We start from the raw sequence: 17,204 nt of genomic DNA on the forward strand, positions 1-17,204 counted from the left end.
TCAATGGCAGTGAGTCCACCTCACTTGCACTATTGTTCCCCTCAGAGAGCTGTGTTGTGTTTGACTGACCATTGAGTCATGGGAGGGCAAGCTGCTGTTGGCGTGGGCCATCAGTCGGGGCCACTTTTTATTGAGCATGTGCCGGATACTGCTAGTGTGCCTATTTGCTCTTTGGACCGTGTTACCTCTTCATTTGAATCTTGTTGGTTTCCAGGCTGAGCAGGGTCCCTGTGGGCTGGATATGGCGTCCCTGGGGAGTGCAAACGATGGGGGAGTTTGCCTGCCCAAACCCACTGGAGGTAAGGCAGAAGAAAGGCCTGGCAAGCTGCTTCTGAAGCATCAGCTTCCGGAAACCCGAATGGAGCACAGTTCCCTTTGGACCCACACGGGGTCCCCGAGTCCTGGGGTGTGACTAGCAGGCACCCTGCTCGCATCACCAGTGGTCATTGCAGGCCGTATAAATGCACGGACCTCTTACGCTAAGGGGGGGGGGTCGCAGCCTGCACCAGGGTGTCGGGGTTCCCAGTGTCCCTCCACCACAGACCCTGGCTGAGCTGGCGCCAGGCCACAGGGCGAATGTGCATGTAGAAAATGTTCCGTAGAAAATGTCATCACACAGACAAGTGTTGTCCTTTGCCTACGGCTGATTTCCTGCTGGCAATCCACCTGGCGACAAGCCCTCACCTGGGGTGGGGGTGGGGGCTTCCCTCCTGCCTTGTACAAGCCTGAGGTCAGAAGAAAGGGCTCCAGGCCAGATCCCCAGGGACTCTCCGTGGTCCGTCCCCATGGCTTCCTGGGCTCAAGCGGCAATTCCTCCCAGTCGGCGACCCGGTCTGGTCTCTGCCCGCCTAGTCCTCGGCCAGCACCTGCAGCAGGAACGAGGCGGCTTCAGTTTCGGCTCTGATGGAAGCAGTGCCAACAACACGCACCACCGCAGGGGACTCCGCGGTCCCGGGCCCCATTTCTCAGACCCAGAAACTGGGCACGGAGATGGCCCGAGCCCCCGCACGGCCTCCTGCTGGTGCACACAGGCCATGGCATGGTGGGACATTCACCACTGGCGCCAGGGCGTGCTTTGAATGCAGCCAGCGCTGCAGCGGAAGAAAGGTCACCCGTGGGCCCTCGGCACGGGCCTGTTGGACGTGTCCAGAGTCGCCCGTCGCCCGGAATGAGATCGACTCACAGCAACACCAGACAACAGCCAACCACCCAGGAAGCTACAGGCCGGCTACGGTCTGTCCTGGCCAGTCTGTCCTTCACCACACACCCCCAGAGCCGCCTGTACCCCCCACGGACCACGTGGAAGAGCAAAGGGCCCCCGCCCGTGACGTGGTGGCTGTGTAGTGCTCTGGGGGAGGGCGCCTCGTGCAGCCCGAGTGGGGGCTATTGTAGGAAACGGTGCTCCTTTGCCAGTGACGGCTGTAATGAATCACTCGGGGTGTAAGTGGGCTCCTGGGCTTGGCCCTTTTCCTTGCTTTGTTCTCCCTGGGAAACGTGTGTGTGTGTTTGGGGGCGCAATCTAGCCACCCCTCTGCTGTCTGCTGGGTCCTCTCCAGCTGCTCCCACCCCTCGGGTGACAGGCACTTCTGCTGAGCGTGATCCTGAGCAGACAGGAATAGCCAGGGGTGCTCAATGCATGCCCAAAGCCTTTGGGGTGGGATGTAGTGGGACCCCATCATCTCTCCCTGCTGCTTGCTCTGCCCCGGCCGAGACAGGTCTCTGGTGCTCCCAAGGAGCCCCCCAGCGGGGTGGGTGGCCTCCAGAGGGCCCACAGGTGGTGGTGCTGACACTGAGGGGATGCAGCCTCACGGCCCCCATCACACTGACCCACTGGGGAGAAAGGCAAGCGGCCAGAGACCCCTTGCCTCCCCCTCTCCTGCTCGGGCCGCTGAGCCTATCGGGCCGGGCGGGCCGGGACTTTCTCTGTGAGCAGCTGGCTCCCATGTGCCGAGCACAGTGCTGCTCTCGGCCAGCCGGCTGACCGGGGGATATCCCAGCTCCCCTCGCTCTCCACGAAGCTCATTTCCGCCGTCTGAGAACAAGCAGTGTGGGGAGAGGTGCACCTGCTGCCTCCTGGTCCCCATCGCCTTCCTGCTCCTCCTCAACCGAGTGCCCCACAGCCACAAGACAGCTGTCGTCACTCCAGGCATCCAGAGAACCCGTCCACGGCGGAGATGTGGAGAAGCAGAGGCTGTGTCCTCCAGAGACGGGACCTTGTATCCAGGGACCCCCATTGGCCAGAAGTGGGGAGTGGGCCATTCTTAGCTGCAAGGGTGGCTGGGAAAGCCAGGGCTGGCCAGAGAAGGCCACCCCTGCATCTGGCTGCAGAGAAAGAAGAGGCTCCCGTCCAGACCCTGCCATCGAACTCGTCCTGACACACACAGCTCTCCCTATGGGACCGGGTAGAGCCGGCCCCGTGGGTCCCTCAGCTGCCTCTTGTGCAAGCAGAGCGCTCCCTCCTGCTCCCACGGGAGCGGCTGGTGGGGCCCAAGTGCCGACATGTTGCTTAGCCGTCAAGTGCTGTAGCCGTGGCACCACTAGGGTTTCGGAACTGTCCTCGGTCCTTCCAAGTTCAAGCACGGACCCCAGGCAAAGGGCTGCCTGAGCAAAACCAGGATTCTGTCGGCCAAGGGTGGGGCAGAGGGCACCTCTGTTGAGTAGTCGGCTAACCACGCGTGCTCCAGGATGCGACGTGTTTCACTTCAGTTCAGCTCAGAACAACTCACTGAGGTGCCTGCCTATAGCCCAACTCTAGACTCAAAGCCAAGCTCAATGCCGACTCATAGCGACCCCACAGCACCGGGGAGACCCGCCCCTCCCTGTGAGTTTCCCAGACTGTAACTTACTAGGGGAGTAGGAAGCCCCACCTTTCTCCCTCGGGGTAGCTGGCGGTTTCGAACTGTGGACCTGGCAGCAGCCCCAGGTATGTGGAACCCACTGTGCCACCAGGGCTCCTGACTGTCACAACCTGTGACTGGTAAAACGGTGCACTCCCAAGGAGTCTGTTTAACCTCTCCCTACTGATAGGTACCTGCCAAGATGACAACCCCAACCCCCCGCCGAGAGTGACCCTCAGGAGGGCAGGGGCCCTACGTGCTCCAGTAGCGTCCTGCCATTGCCGAGAGCCCACACAAATCCATTTCACCACAAAGCCATTTGGTTCTGATACTAGCTGCTTTGTGCTATGTTTTAAAACCCAGCATGCCAACTTGCCAGAGCTACCGCCATCCCTCGGTCTTCTCTATTGTTTTCCACTTACCCATTGCTGGGTTCCTGAAGTCCTGGGCGGACTTCCAATGTAAATATCATCCACGATGGAAATTGACGGCCGAGAAAGGAGGGTGAAAGAATTGAGGTCTGAAGCGTGTCAGTTCCTTATGAACTGAGGAGCCATGGAAAATTCTTTGTTCCCGCCTGTTGGCACCTTGCCTCCAGGATCTGGGTGGGTGTTGCCCTTGGCCAGCTTCCTGGGCAGGTCAGACAGTCTGATCAGAAGGGCAGTGTCCTGGGGAACAGAGGCCAGAACCAGGCTGGGTCCTAGAGAAATGCCGAGCGTCTGTGCCCCACTCTACCTACTCTCGCCAGTTAGCCCCTGTGGGGCTCGGGCCAGCACGCGGCCCATCGTCCAGTTGGGGAAACTGAGCTGTTTGCCCAAGCTCACCACGCAGAGCTAGGAGGAAAGTGTAAGGCGACATCTGCTCAGGGTTGACTTCGTTCCCCAGCCAAGGGCGGTTGGTGCTTTGGGGCCTCGGGGAGGCTCCGAGAGCGTGTTGGTCGCCAAGGAGGCCCCTGACCCGGCCTGATGTCAGCAGGAGTTCTGTCTGAGTGAGAGCCGGGTGAGGAGCGAGCCCGACACTGCCTCCTTACCTGGGTCAAGCAGTACAACCACCTTTCCTGTCATAGTACAGAGGTTAATAGCTCCGGAACCACCTGACCCGGGCTCCAATTTAACTCTACCAAGCAGCAACCGTGAGCCTCGTTGTGAAGCCCAATGGCACATTGGGCTGCTGAACACAGAGTCAATGGTTCAAACCCACCAGCTGCTCCTCTGAAGGAAACGGAGGCTGTCGGTTCCTGTAAAGATTGGCAATCGTGGAAGCCCTCTCTGGGCTCCCTGTGAGTCAGAATCAACTCTGATGGCAGTGCATTTCTTTGGGTTGGGCTTTATAAACTAAGGGCCTGGAGACCTAGCCCACAACTGCCTATACAAATTCAAGAGGACACGCAGCTCCGTGCTGGGCATGGTCGCAGTCCTGGTTAGTTGCTGCATGTACCCACTGAGCAGAGAGCCCTCGCCAGTCTCTCTGCCCCCTTCCCGGCCCACACCTCATTCCCCCAGCAGCTGGCTTCATGAATGATTTACTCCCAGGTCTGGGCTGATTTGAATATGTAAATAGCAGGGGTGCCTCTGGGAACCAGAGGCAAATGAAACCCCTGCTTGCAAATGTAGACATTTTCCTGGAGGGCTCCTTGGACGCCCAGGGACAGGGCCCCCCAGAGGTCCCCTACCCCACCTCCTCGATGGGCATCCCAGCCACTCTGAGATCGACCACCCACACAAGATGGCACCGATGTCCTTGTTCTGCCCTGCCTGGGTCTCAGAGGGGGAGTCCAGTGGTACCAGACATGTCAAGGTCATTGGCAGGGCTGGCTACGGGACAGAGAGCCCCACCCAAGCATCTGCCCAGGAGCTGGCCCTTGCCTGTGTCAGGTGTCTTGGGCACTATGCCCAGCACTACCACACTGAGGAGGGAAGCCAGGACAGCTGGGCCCAGTGGGGGTAAAGAGCTGGCCAGGGCTGTCATGGAAACTGTAGTTATGGGTAATGGTGGACAGGGAGGGGGGGAAATGGAGTGTCCACAAATAGAGACTTGAGTTGTCCCTCTGGGAGCCAAGGACAGGGCCTGGGGTGCCTGTAATCTTACCCTGGCTTTGTTCCTGGGTGTCTCCTCCTGGGATCCTGAGAACTCTAAACACCATCCTCCTAGTGCCCCCCTCTCCCCCTCTACTGAATGGAGGGAGACCCAGGTCACAGAGGAGAAACTTTCCTATATTCCCATGGCAGAGAGCTGTCCCAGGCCCAGCCTTGCCGGATGACTTGCCAGCCACCCTAGCCCAGCCCTGGCCCAGAACCCTCTCTGGTGGGACTGAGCCTGAAGCCCCCGATCTCTACATACTGGGGCCTGGGGAGGCTCTCAAGCTCAGGGACCAACCTGAGACAAGCCTTGTCCCCAGGGGCCCTCAGGCCAGAGGCCCCTCCCCCATACCAGGGAGTGGGTCTCTACTCTCAAATTACTTTCTAAGCAGTGCCTTTGAATTGTAAACTTGGTCGGGTGTAACCATCTACAAAGCAAATAGGGCTTTGTGGTTTATCTTCTCATAGCTCCCTAGGCCAGTGACTGGTCAGGTGAGGCCTGGGACAGCTGGAGCCCCGCCCTGCCCGGCAGAGCCCTTCCCTTCACTGGCCAATCTGCTGACGCGCCAAGGGCTAGCCTGGAGACCATGTGTTTGTGCTAGGTATGTGGCAGAGAGATTGACCTAGAACCAGGAAGGACCTCACCCGCAGAGAGAAAGAGAGTGAGAGAGAGAGAGAGACGCCGTTCTAACCTTGGGCAAGCTCCAACCTTTCTCTGGGCTCTACACCCCTTAGGCCTGCAATGTGGAGTGGTCGCTTCGATGTGTCCCAGAGGCAGGACCTGCCCAAGCTCAGCATGTGAACAAGTTCATTCGCTTCCCGGCGGCTGCTTCGCACCTCTTATCGGTGTCTGCTTGCACAGGCTAGAACTTGGCTCACTGCGTCAATCCCCTTGAACATCTACTAAGCGCCGGTCCTAGCACTGCCACCAACACTGCCTCAGGGGACACCCCGTCTTTCAATCTAGAGGACACCTCTCTAATGTCCCCAAGAGTTTCCAGGGTGATTCCAACATGGCTTGTGTCCTGGAAACCTGCAGGCAAATGGGGAGCATGCAAAAGCCCAGCTGCTCGGGGCCATGAGATCACTGGCTCCTGAGAGCTCAAGGAGCCTTCTTAGAGAAAGCCGCATCTGAGGCTGGCCTGAAGCATGAGCGTGCAGAGCCACCCAGTCAGAGGCCTGGGGCTCCCAGTGCGGGGACAGCACAGGCAGAGGCAGGGAGGGAGGGAAGGACTCCTGGGACAGTGTAAGAAGACAGGCCCATGTGACTGGAGGTGACAAGCCCGCGGGGGCAGGCGTCCAAGACGAGGCTGGCGCAGTGGTCTTACAGGACAAGCTAAAGGATTGGCCTTAGTCAGTTGACCATGGTGAGTCAGGGAGGGCGCTCAGCCGCGAGAGGAGCAGCGTGGATTGGCCGTAGGAAGGAGATTCCTGCCGTAAGAGGCTAGAAGGAGCAGGCCCAGCCTCACATGACATGCTTCCCCTCCCTGAGGCTCACGGGGTGTCTCTGTGCACCCAGGCGGGTGGGGGAAGACGACTTCCTCTCCTCGGCCTGGCTGGGGAGATAAGGGGTGAGGACAGGAAGTTGCCTCAAGGAGCTGAAGAGTGAGCAGCTTGGCCTGTGGCGTCACCCCACTCGGACTGGGGGCACCCCACTCGAGGCGGACGCCAGGAGAAAGGAGCAAGACCTCTCCGCTCCAAATGCAATGGTCCAGGACTCCTGAGGACAAAGCCTCCAGCTCCCAGACACCTGCCTTCTCCTTGGCGCGGGGGTGGGGAGCGGTGGGGGGCGTGAGGGCCTCATTCCCAGAGAGAGACTCTTGAGTCCTTGCAACTGCCTGTATCCTTCCACAAACACCCCTCTCCCAGCCCAACCCCTCCTGGCAGCAGAACGGAGCCAAGCCAGCTGTTGTCCCCCAAGGTGTTCACGAGAGCAGAAGACAAGCACCGTGGGGGGTGGGTGTGTGTGCAGGTGATGGGGGCCCTGCTGGATCTGGCTCTGGGCTGGGAAGGACAAGCAGGCATTCCCCAGCTGTAATATGGAGGGGGGGTTCCAGACACAGGGACGACATGCGTAAGGGGCCCGGGACAAGGCCCAGCGAGCTGGACACGGCCCAGCCTGCAGCCACCAGGGGAGCCCGGAAGTGGTGAACCTCAGGGGCGGGACCTGGAGGAAGAAGCCCCAGGCTGGAGACTGGGTGGAGGAAGCTGGGCATCCCCTCGGGGGAGGCTGAGAGGCAGCGAGAGGGTGGGGGCCAGCCCTGGCTCCTCTTCCCCCACCTGGGAGCAGAGGAGGAGGGCATGAGGGAGGCCCCAGCGGGCAGTGATGGTTTCTGGTCTCCAAGACTGAGCTGCTGGTTTCTGGTCTCCAAGACTGAGCTGCCAGCACAGAAGAACGTGGGCAGGGAGGGTGACAGGCAGGCGGGGCTCCCAGTCTGACAGTGGGGAGCAAAGGTCGTCCTCAGTCATTCTTGGTCTTGCCCCTGAAAGGCGGGGAGGGGCTGGCGGCAGATGGGGAGGCAGTACACAGCAGCAGGGTCTTAGAGAGAAGTCCTGGGCCCAGAAGCTCTGCAGGGAGGACAGCGAGGTCACTTAGCAGCCCGGAGCGATTTGCATTTCTGATGAAGCCCATTTACAAGCCAAAGCAAGTCCATGGCTGGGCCACCTGTCCCTCTGCCCAGGCAGTGCTGACACGGACAGGCAGCCACCTGTAAGGTCTCCGCTCTGACTCCAGGTTCAACAGAAGCGTCACTTCCTGCAGAGTCACCACTGGTCCCCCTGAGTGGGGAGAAACCCCCGTGGTGGGGAACCCTGGTGGCGGACGTAGTTGGTTACATTCTGGGGCTACTAACTGCAAGTTCGCCAGTTCCAAACCACCGGCTGCTCCTCGGGAGAAAGATGAGGCTTTCTACTCCTGTGAAGAGTTACAGTGTCAGACACCCACCAGGGCAGTGCTGCCCTGTCCTCTAGGGTCACTCTGCGTCGGAACGGACTGGAAGGCTGTGAGTCTTTTGGAGTTGATGCCCCTCCTGTCTCTGGTTCTCAGGCACCACAGGCCAACCTGTCATACTGCCACGCTCCGTTTCTGGGTGGTGTTATTTGCAATCAGTGTCCCTTGGGCCTCTCTAGGGCCTGGCACTGTGGCATTCGATACTGCAGGCCTTGACATAGAGGGGTGTGTGTGTGTGTGTGTGTGTACACGCTTTATTTATTTATTTATTTGAAATAATTTTATTGGGGACTCCTACAACTCTTATCACAATCCATACATCAATCGAGCCAGGCATGTTTGTAACTAAGCTACCCTCATTCTTTTCCAGACATTCACTTTCTATTGAGCCCTGGTGTCAGCTCTTCTCCCCACCCCCACCCCCGACATAGAGTTTTGATTGAGGGAATAAGCCTATGATGGCCACAGAATCTGAACCCAGGCCTCCTGCCTCCTGGCCCCGCCCAAGTCTGAGAAACACCTGACGTCCACGTCTCTGAGGAAGAACCTCCCCCAGGTGAGTGCAACGCCCCGGAGGCCAGGTTGTCCCAGGAATACCCCCTGACCTTCCAACAAACCCACGGACCCACCCCCGCTGGCCCTGGCCCTAGCTCTGCAGCCCAGCGCCCACAGAAGCCATCACCGTGAAGACAGGGATGGTGGGTCTGGGGGCTCCGTCAGAGCTCTGCTCCGCGTCCTCTCTGGGTCCCCTTCTCACCCTAGGCCTCAGTTTCCCCTGTGTGCAAGATCCCTGGGATCCTCGGGGGACATGGTCAGAGCCCGCTGTGTGAGCAGAGCACTAAGAGTTGCCGAGGAAGCAGGTTGCGGGGCGGAGAGAAATTTTAGGAAGAGGACCTGAAGGACCATCTAAGACAGCGGTTCTCAACCTGTGGGTCGCGACCTCTTTGGGGGGTCAAATGACCCTTTCATAGGGGGTCGTCCAATTCATAACAGTAACACAATGACAATTATAAAGTAGCAATGAAAATAGTTTTATGGTTGGGGGGGGTCACCACAATATGAAGTGTATTAAAGGGTCTCAGCACCAGGAAGGCTGAGAGCTGCTAAGACAAGGGACCACCTGGAGCTAATGGGGCCGAGGGAGCATCTTATTGGCTGGCACTCTGCCTTGTTCGGTCCTTCACAGTGTACATGGTCTCAAACTCAAGGTCGTCGAGTTATTCCGACTCGGGGGGCCCTAAAGGACAGAAGGGAACGGCCCCTGTGGCTTCCCAAGACTGTAAACTCTGATGGGAGCAGACCACCTCAGCTTTCCCCTGCGGAGTGACCGGTGGGCTCAAACTACTGAACTTGTGTTTCGCAGCGCAATGCACAGTCCTCTGTGCTGCCGGGCTCCTTACCTAGGAGCTAGGGATATTTGCTTTATTTGATTGCTGTTGAGAATCGACTTTTATTCAGTGAAATTATCTTTTCCGTTTTCCTTTGTACATTTTACTGTGCTTTAAGTGAATGGTAAATTCGTTTTTCCAAACAATAAAACCTCACTGCCATCCATTCCTTCTGACTCGTAGGGACCCTCCAGAGCAGAGTAGAGCTCCACTCTACGGGGGTCTCCGAGAGAACCTGACTCCTTACGGGAGTAGAAAGCCTCGTCATTCTCCCGAGGAAACAGCGGGTGGTTTTGAACTGCGGACCGCTCAGGGAGTGGCCCAACTCATAACCCACTACGCCACCAGACACAAATAGGTCTGTGAGATTGATGGCCATCCCCCCACATGTCAGCACACCTGCGCTCTCCTCCCTGGGGCTCAGGTTCCATTCGTCTGGTTTCTCTGTCCCTCTCGCTCAGCTCAGCTTCAGTCGGTCTAGCTGGTGGTTCTGACGAGCACATTCTTCACGCTCCCTCATCTAGTGCTTGCCCAGGGACCCTGGTGGCACTGGGAGTACTGGGCTGCCAGCCGGGAGGTGGGTGGGGCAAACCCACCGGCCGCTCCGAGGGAGAACCATGGGGCTGCCTGCTCCTGTAAAGACGGACAGAGCCTCCTCAGAGTCACTGTGAGTCAGCGTTGGCTCCGTGCCTGTGGAGTTGGGTTCTTGGTATGATCTGGCTGGAAGGGCTCATCTGGGCATGTCTTCAGAAGGTTTGCTCAGCGCAGTAGGCTTGGGGGTTCCTCTAGTCTCCCTCCAATCAATTAAGTGTGGTTTGTTTTTTCTTTGAATTGTATGTGTGTAAATACATTTCATATATGTCTATCCATCTCTCTCTGTCTTGGCCATTCTAACCAGGATCTCCTGATCTTCTATTGTGGTTTTGGACAGACAGGTCACGGTGGGGCATCATCTAGTTCTTTTGGTCTCTGTGCGAGGCATAGATTCTCTGGACTAATCGCTTCCTGGACTTTTGGGGTTTTCCTCCATCTCCTCTCCTCCAGCTGGGAAGAGACCAGTAATTGCTGCTTAGGGAGCTGCTCGCAAGCTCGTTAGACCCCAGATGTTCCTTACCAGACCAGGCTGGAGAGCATTATTGTTATGCGCCGGGTGTTTTCCCGGTGATCGTGTCCAGCCCTCGTGTCCAGAGCTTCAGCCAGGTGTCTGAGCTTCAGAGTCCTGGTAGACCAGAGATGAGTCTGGAGGCAGGGAGACCAGGGAAGGAGCTGAGGGAAGGGCCCGGCTTGAGAGAGGAGATGGGGGATGAGCCCGGGGAATGACAGGGAGTGGAGGGGGAGAATAGAGCGAGTGAGAGAACACCCTCCTTCGCCCGGTGAAAATTCCAAGGCCCCTGTGATTTGGGTGGGGGGGTCCCCAACAGGCAGGCTGGTGTCGTTGCCTGGAGCCTGTGCTCTGGAGTTAGATGAATTTGGGGTTGAACCCAGCCAAGGAATGGTGGGCAAAGAAGCTCCGTTCTCTGAGCCGTTCAGAGCCTTTATTTGTCAGTCAATGGAAGCAGGGCTGCTGCGTCCCCTGCGGGGCCCCGTGCAAAATGAAAATGGGACTGTCTCTTCCAGGAGGGGACGTGGATTGTTAGGCATCACAGTGTAAAGCTGCTTCCTTTCTTCCGAAGAACCTTTCTCGACTTGCCACTGCCTCTGCTTTGTCGTGCTCAGCCTTGCTTTGGCTAGCCAGTGGGCAGCGGCTCTGAGGACAGAGGAATTCTTCCCATGGGTCTGACCATCCCTCTCTCCAGGGGCGATGCCAGTCTTCAATGGGGGGATTTCAGAGTCACCGAAACCACCCAGTGTCGTCGCTGGTCCCAAACCAAAAACCAAAACCCACTGCCAGCCGGTGGGTTTGGCATCGCCAGCCTGGGGTTAGCAGCCAACACCTAGCCCACTGCACCCCCAGGTCTGCTGCTGTCGTTGAGGATGCGTTCTTACGGGGACGGGGCAATGCTGCACACCGCTGATTGTCTCCTTTCACTTTTACTTTCCGTTGTGACTCGGGTGAAGGTTTGCAGCACAAATGAGTTTTCCAGTCAACAATTCATACACATTTAGTCTCGTGACATTGACCTCTGCCCCCCACAACGTCGCAGTGTTCTTCCCACTTCCTCCCGGTGGCTCCCCTTCCCATCTGTCCCTCTCTCCCACCCTTTCCCCACCTCTGAGCTTTATCCCAGTGCGAGTGCTGCCTTTTGATCTTATGTCATCGCTTGCTCTAAGGTGCGTGAGCCTCCCTGGGATTCTTGTTCCCGAGGACTGGCTCTCATGTGGCTGTAAGTTGAGCCATGGGAGGGAGTTCAGCTCTAGTCCTGAAAAGTGGCCAAGGACCACAGGCCCGGGGAAAACTCATGTGTGTTTATTACCACACGCTCCACCTCCAGCTTACGGACGAACAAGGAAAGAATTCTCTGTGATCGTTGGCAGGGTCAGGGATGGGCTCCAACCTAGAAACCAGGAGTAAAGATGCCTGGGTGAACGTACCAGTTAACACATGCAGCTGCCTACCCAAAAGGGTGAAGGTTCGTGTCCACTCAGACATGCTTTGGAAGAAAGGCCTGGCCACTGACTTTTAAAACAACAAGCCATTGAAAACCCTGTGCAGCACGGTTCTGCTGTGCCACCCATGGGTGTCACTGGGAGTTGGCACAAAAGCAGTTGGCGAACAAGAAAGGATATGGGAGGGCACCTTGGCCTTTTGTGCTTCTTAGAATGTGGTTGCCTTCTTTCTGGTCCAGATCAAGTTCTGGCTCACAGGGTTCAGCGTGGCCGCTCAGGGCAGCCGGCGCCTCCTGGGCCCACTGTTACTCTGTGCTTCACGAACACGCTATGGGAACGGGATGGCCACAGAGTGTATGCATCACCTCTGCTCCTGCACAAGGTTCCAGCAGTCCCTTGAACTTGACTTATAGAGCACACATCCAAGGATAAAAGAGCAGAGCACCAAGACAAGCGCAGGTCCCTGCCTGAGGGCCCAGGGACCAAAGAAGCTGACGCCACGAGGGGGCAGGAGGAGTGCCTTTCCCAGAGTGACAGAGGAGATGACGGCGTGAGCTCATGCACAAGAAGAGCCTAGCCCAGGGCCTGGTACCTGGTGGGTCTTCAACTTTCCCATATGGTTTGGAGGAAGGTCATCAGTCTGGGCCCCTGGGAGGCACAGAGCCACTCTGGTCAAGTGTGGCCGTTACATAATCTCCTGTCAACTTGTGAAGGGGTGGAGTCTAGCCTGTCAATCAGGTCTCAGCTTGATCACCCCATTTGGAGGCGCAAAGGAGACAAGTAGCTCACTGGAGGCCAGGTACATGCTCTGCTACTCTCCCTGAGAGACATTCCTGCTGACAAGCCACGTGGAGCTACGCTGCTGGAGCCAGAGTCCTGGAGCTGGAGCAGCCATGTGGAGACCCACGCCAGCACTGAGATGCTTCTACTGCCACTGGATCCACAAGACTTTCCACCCATTGGCCTGTGATCTTCCTGCATTTGGTGTCGTTGCATGTGTTGCGTGAATCTAAAGAGGAACTTATGGACTAGCATCGGGCACCAGGGCTAAAATCGGACGTATGGACTTGATCTGGACTGGGCTGTTTTCTTAATATACAATTACCCTTTGATATAAAGCTCTTTCTTACACACATGAGTGTCTCTGGATTTGTCTCCCTAGTCCACTCGGACTAACACACCAAGGCAGAGTCAAGGTGCAGTGCCCACTCGAGGAGCAGGTGTTGGGCTGGGTTCTCTGGAGAAGCAAAACCAGAGAAGTTTAAATATGTATACATACAGAGAGCTTCGTCTCAAGAAAATGGCCCACGCAATTGTAAAGGCACGCAGATCCCAGGCCCATGGGTCAGACACCAGGCTGGAGGCTTCTCCTGACTCATGTGGCTGCAGGGGTTGATGAACCTAAGAGTGGCAGGTCAGACGGGCAGGCTTCTGGCTACAGAGGTGAATAAAGCCAAGGCTGACGAGTTCGGTGGAAAGCTGCTGGTAACTCCCAGGATTGGCAGGCAATATGGGAGGCTGCTGGTTCAAGCCCAGCGATCTCTGGGTCAGATGATGAGCCAGATGCAGGACCCAGAGCCAGCAAAAAGCTAGTAAGCTTTTGCATCATGTCCACAGAGCCAGACACCCTCCTAAAGAAATTCCTTTCAATCAATCGATTGTCTGCTCATAACAGACCACCTCATAGGGGTGACTATACTGTGTTTGATCTCATCATGAAAATTACTCCAGATGACTCACTTACTCTCTCTCACTCACTCTCTCTCGCTCTCTCACTCACTCACTCACACTCACTTATTCACTCACTCTCTCACTCACTCACTCACTCACTCTAACTCACTCACTCACTCTCTCACTCACTCACTCTCACTCACTCACTCACTCACTCTCTCAAAAAAAAAAAAAAAGAAAGAAAAGAAAATTACTCCAGATAAGCGACTGAGACACTGAGAATCCTGGCCCACCCAACTTGACACAGAACCCTATATCACAAGGCTCTAGGGCAGCGGTTCTTAACCTGTGGGTCACAACCCCTTTGGGGGGTCAAATGACCTTTTCACAGGGGTCACCTAAGACCATCGGAAAACCCATATCCCTCTCCAGGCGGTTCCGCCCACATATGAATATCCGGCATGAAGCCTGTTACCCATGCTACGCCATGCTTCAAGACAAAATGTCATTTATTTATCATTAGGTAAATATGTCACAATATATAATTATGTATTTGTTTTTGTGACTAATCACTGTGTTTTAATGATGTTCAGTTTATAACAATGAAAATACATCCTGCATATCAGATAGTTACATGATGATTCATAACAGTAGCAAAATTACATTGAAGAAGAAGCAACAAAAATAATGGTATGGTTGGAGGGTACCCACCACATGAGGAGCTGTCTGAAAGGGCCACGGCGTGAGGAAGGTGGAGACCCGCTGCTCTAGACCTTCTGCAGCGCAGGACATCTGGAATGTTCTCTGGCCTCATGCTCTCCTCTCTCTTCTTGGCTTCTTCTCAATCTCTGTGACAAGCCCCTTTCCTAACTCTCCCAAGAATGGCATCAGAAGCTGAGAAACACTAGCTTCACATGTTCATAATTTTTTTTGTTTAATAAGAGTTGGTATGATTTAGTAGCAATGCCCCTTGCCTTACTCTCATGCAATAAAGCTTTCATTGAAAATAAAAAAGAACATCAGAAACCATTTACTGAGCATGTACTATGTTTTACCAGCCCCCATCAATTAATTCCTACCACCACTTTCTAAGCCCCAGTCCAGTGGGGGTGGGGTGCAGGTGGGGAAAGCATCCATGAGCCCATGTGTCAGAAAAGAGCAGGGGTTGACAGATTTCCAGTGGGTCCAGGGCTCTAAGATGGCATCAGACATCTGCCTCACTCCATCTCTCCACTTCTGTTTACTAAACTATTTTTAAAATGCTTTATTTTATGGTTGCTGTTGTTGTTGGGGGAGGGTATGCACAGTAAAAACCTCACTGACTCAAGTTCTCCACGTGACATTGATTGTGTTCTTTGGGCTCTGCATCCATTCTCCCCTTCCTGGTCTGAGTAGTTCCTCCTCCGTGAGCACAAACTCACTCCCTTCTAAGGTTCCTATCGAATGGTTCAAGTTGCTGCTGCCAATAGGATCCCACATCAATAGATCTTAAAAGACCGTAATGCTCAAAGCAGATATTCTTTATGCGTTATGCTTGACTATTGTTAGGGAACTTTGGTGGCATAGTGGGTTGTGCTCTAAGTTGCTAACTGCCAGGTCAGCAGTTCGAACCCGCCAGCTGCTCCACAGGAGAAAGATGAGGCTGTCCATTCTTGGAAAGATTTCAAGTCTTGGAAACCCAAAGGGGCGTTTTTTTTTTTTAACCATTTTATTAGGGCCTTGTACAACTCTTATAAAAATCTGTACGTACATCCATTGTGTCATGCACATTTGTAAATGTATTGCCCTCATCATTCTCAAAATCTTTTCTTTCTACTTGAGCTCTTGGTATCAGCTCTTTATATTTCCCCTCCCTCCCTGACCCCATCTCATGAGCCCTTGATAATTTATAAATTATTATTATTTTGGCATGTCTTACACTGTCCGATGTCTCCTTTCACCTACTTTTCTGTTGTTCATCCCCGAGGGAGGAGGTTATATGTAGATCCTTGTAATCAGTTCCCCCTTTCCACCCCACCTTCCCTCCACCCTCCCAGTATCAGTCTCCCCACTGGTCCTGAGGAGTTCATCTGTCCTGGATTCCCTGTGTTTCCAGTTCCTATCTGTACCAGGGTACATCCTCTGGTCTAGCTGAATTTTTAAGTTAGAATTTTTAAGGATCATAATAGTGGGGGGAAGAAGCATTAAAGAACTACAGGAAAGTTTTATATTTCATCATTGCTATACTGCACCCTGACTGGCTCATCTCCTCCCTGCAACTCTTCTGTAAGGGGATGTCCAGTTGCCTACAGATGGGCTTTGGGTCCCCACTTTGCACTCCCCCTCATTCACAATGTTATGTTTTTTGTTCTTTGATGCCTGATACCTAATCCCTTCAACACCTCGTGATCACACAGGCTGGTGTGTTTCTTCCATGTGGGCTTTGTTGCTTCTGTGCTAGATGGCCGCTTATTTACCTTCAAGCCTTTAAGACCCCAGACGCTATATCTTTTGATAGCTGGGCACCATCAGCTTTCTTCACCACATTTGCTTACACCACATTTGTCTTCAGCAATCGTGTCTTAAAGGTGAGCATCATGGAATGCCAGTTTAATAGAACAAAGTGTTCTTGCATTGAAGGAGTACTTGAGTGGAGGCCCAATGTCCATCTACTGCCTTAATACTAAGCCTATAAATATATGCATAGATCTATTTACTCATCATCATATATAAATATATTTACATAAGTAAATGCCTGTATTTAGACCTCTATAAATGCCTTTTCCCCCAAGTTCTTTCCTCTATTTCCTTTTACTTTCCTCTTGTCCCACTATCATGCTCAGCCTTCATTTGGGTTTCAGTAATTTCTCTCGGTTACATTGCCCTTAATCATTCCCTGTGAGGCCTCTAACATCCTCCTTGCCACTAATTTTGGATCACTTGTTGTTCCCTTGTCCCTGGGTTTGTTAACACCACTTCCTTTCCCCCACACCCCCCTCTCCCATGCTCCCCCAGAACTGTGGGTCCCATTGTTTCCTCCTCCAGATTGTTTATCCAACCTATCTTATTTAGATAGACCTGCAGAGATAATAATATGCACAAAAAACAAGACAGAGCAAAACAAAGCAACAAAAGAGCAAAACAACAAAACTAATGACAAAAAAAGAAAAGAAAAGCCTGTAAATAGTTCAAGGTCTGATTGTTGACCTTTAGGAGTGTTTTTCTGGTCGAATCTGATGGGGTGCCATGCCCTGGCCCCAAAGTCTATTTTTGGTGTTCCAAAGGGGCAGTTCTAACCTTCTCCTATACAGATAGAATTGACTCAATGTCAGTGAGTTTGATTTTTGTTTAAACTATTGTTTGGGTTTTTTAAAAAAATTTTTTCTCCTTTTTTATTTTGGAGGTGTTCCTTGGTCTGATGATCAAGGAATGAGAGAGAGTGAGAGAGCGTGAGAGAGAGTGAGAGAGTGAGAGAGTGAGTGAGAGTGAGAGTGAGTGAGTGAGAGTGAGAGAGAGAGAGAGAGCTATTGTTTGGTTTTAAGAAGACTTCAGGACATATTTTTTGGTTTACAGTTTAAATACTATTGGAGAGCAATCATTTCAGGAGTTTGTCCAGCTTCTATAGCTCCAGAAAGTCTGGATTCCATGGGAATTTAGTTAGTTAGTTCTGTGACCTTAAGAGAAAGAGAGGACGAGAGACAGGCTGATGGGCTCAGTTCACCTTCCTCTGGCTAAGCGAGTTTGGGTGCTGACC

Source organism: Tenrec ecaudatus, chromosome 10, assembly GCF_050624435.1.
Source record: "Tenrec ecaudatus isolate mTenEca1 chromosome 10, mTenEca1.hap1, whole genome shotgun sequence".
Classification (NCBI taxonomy): domain Eukaryota; kingdom Metazoa; phylum Chordata; class Mammalia; order Afrosoricida; family Tenrecidae; genus Tenrec; species Tenrec ecaudatus.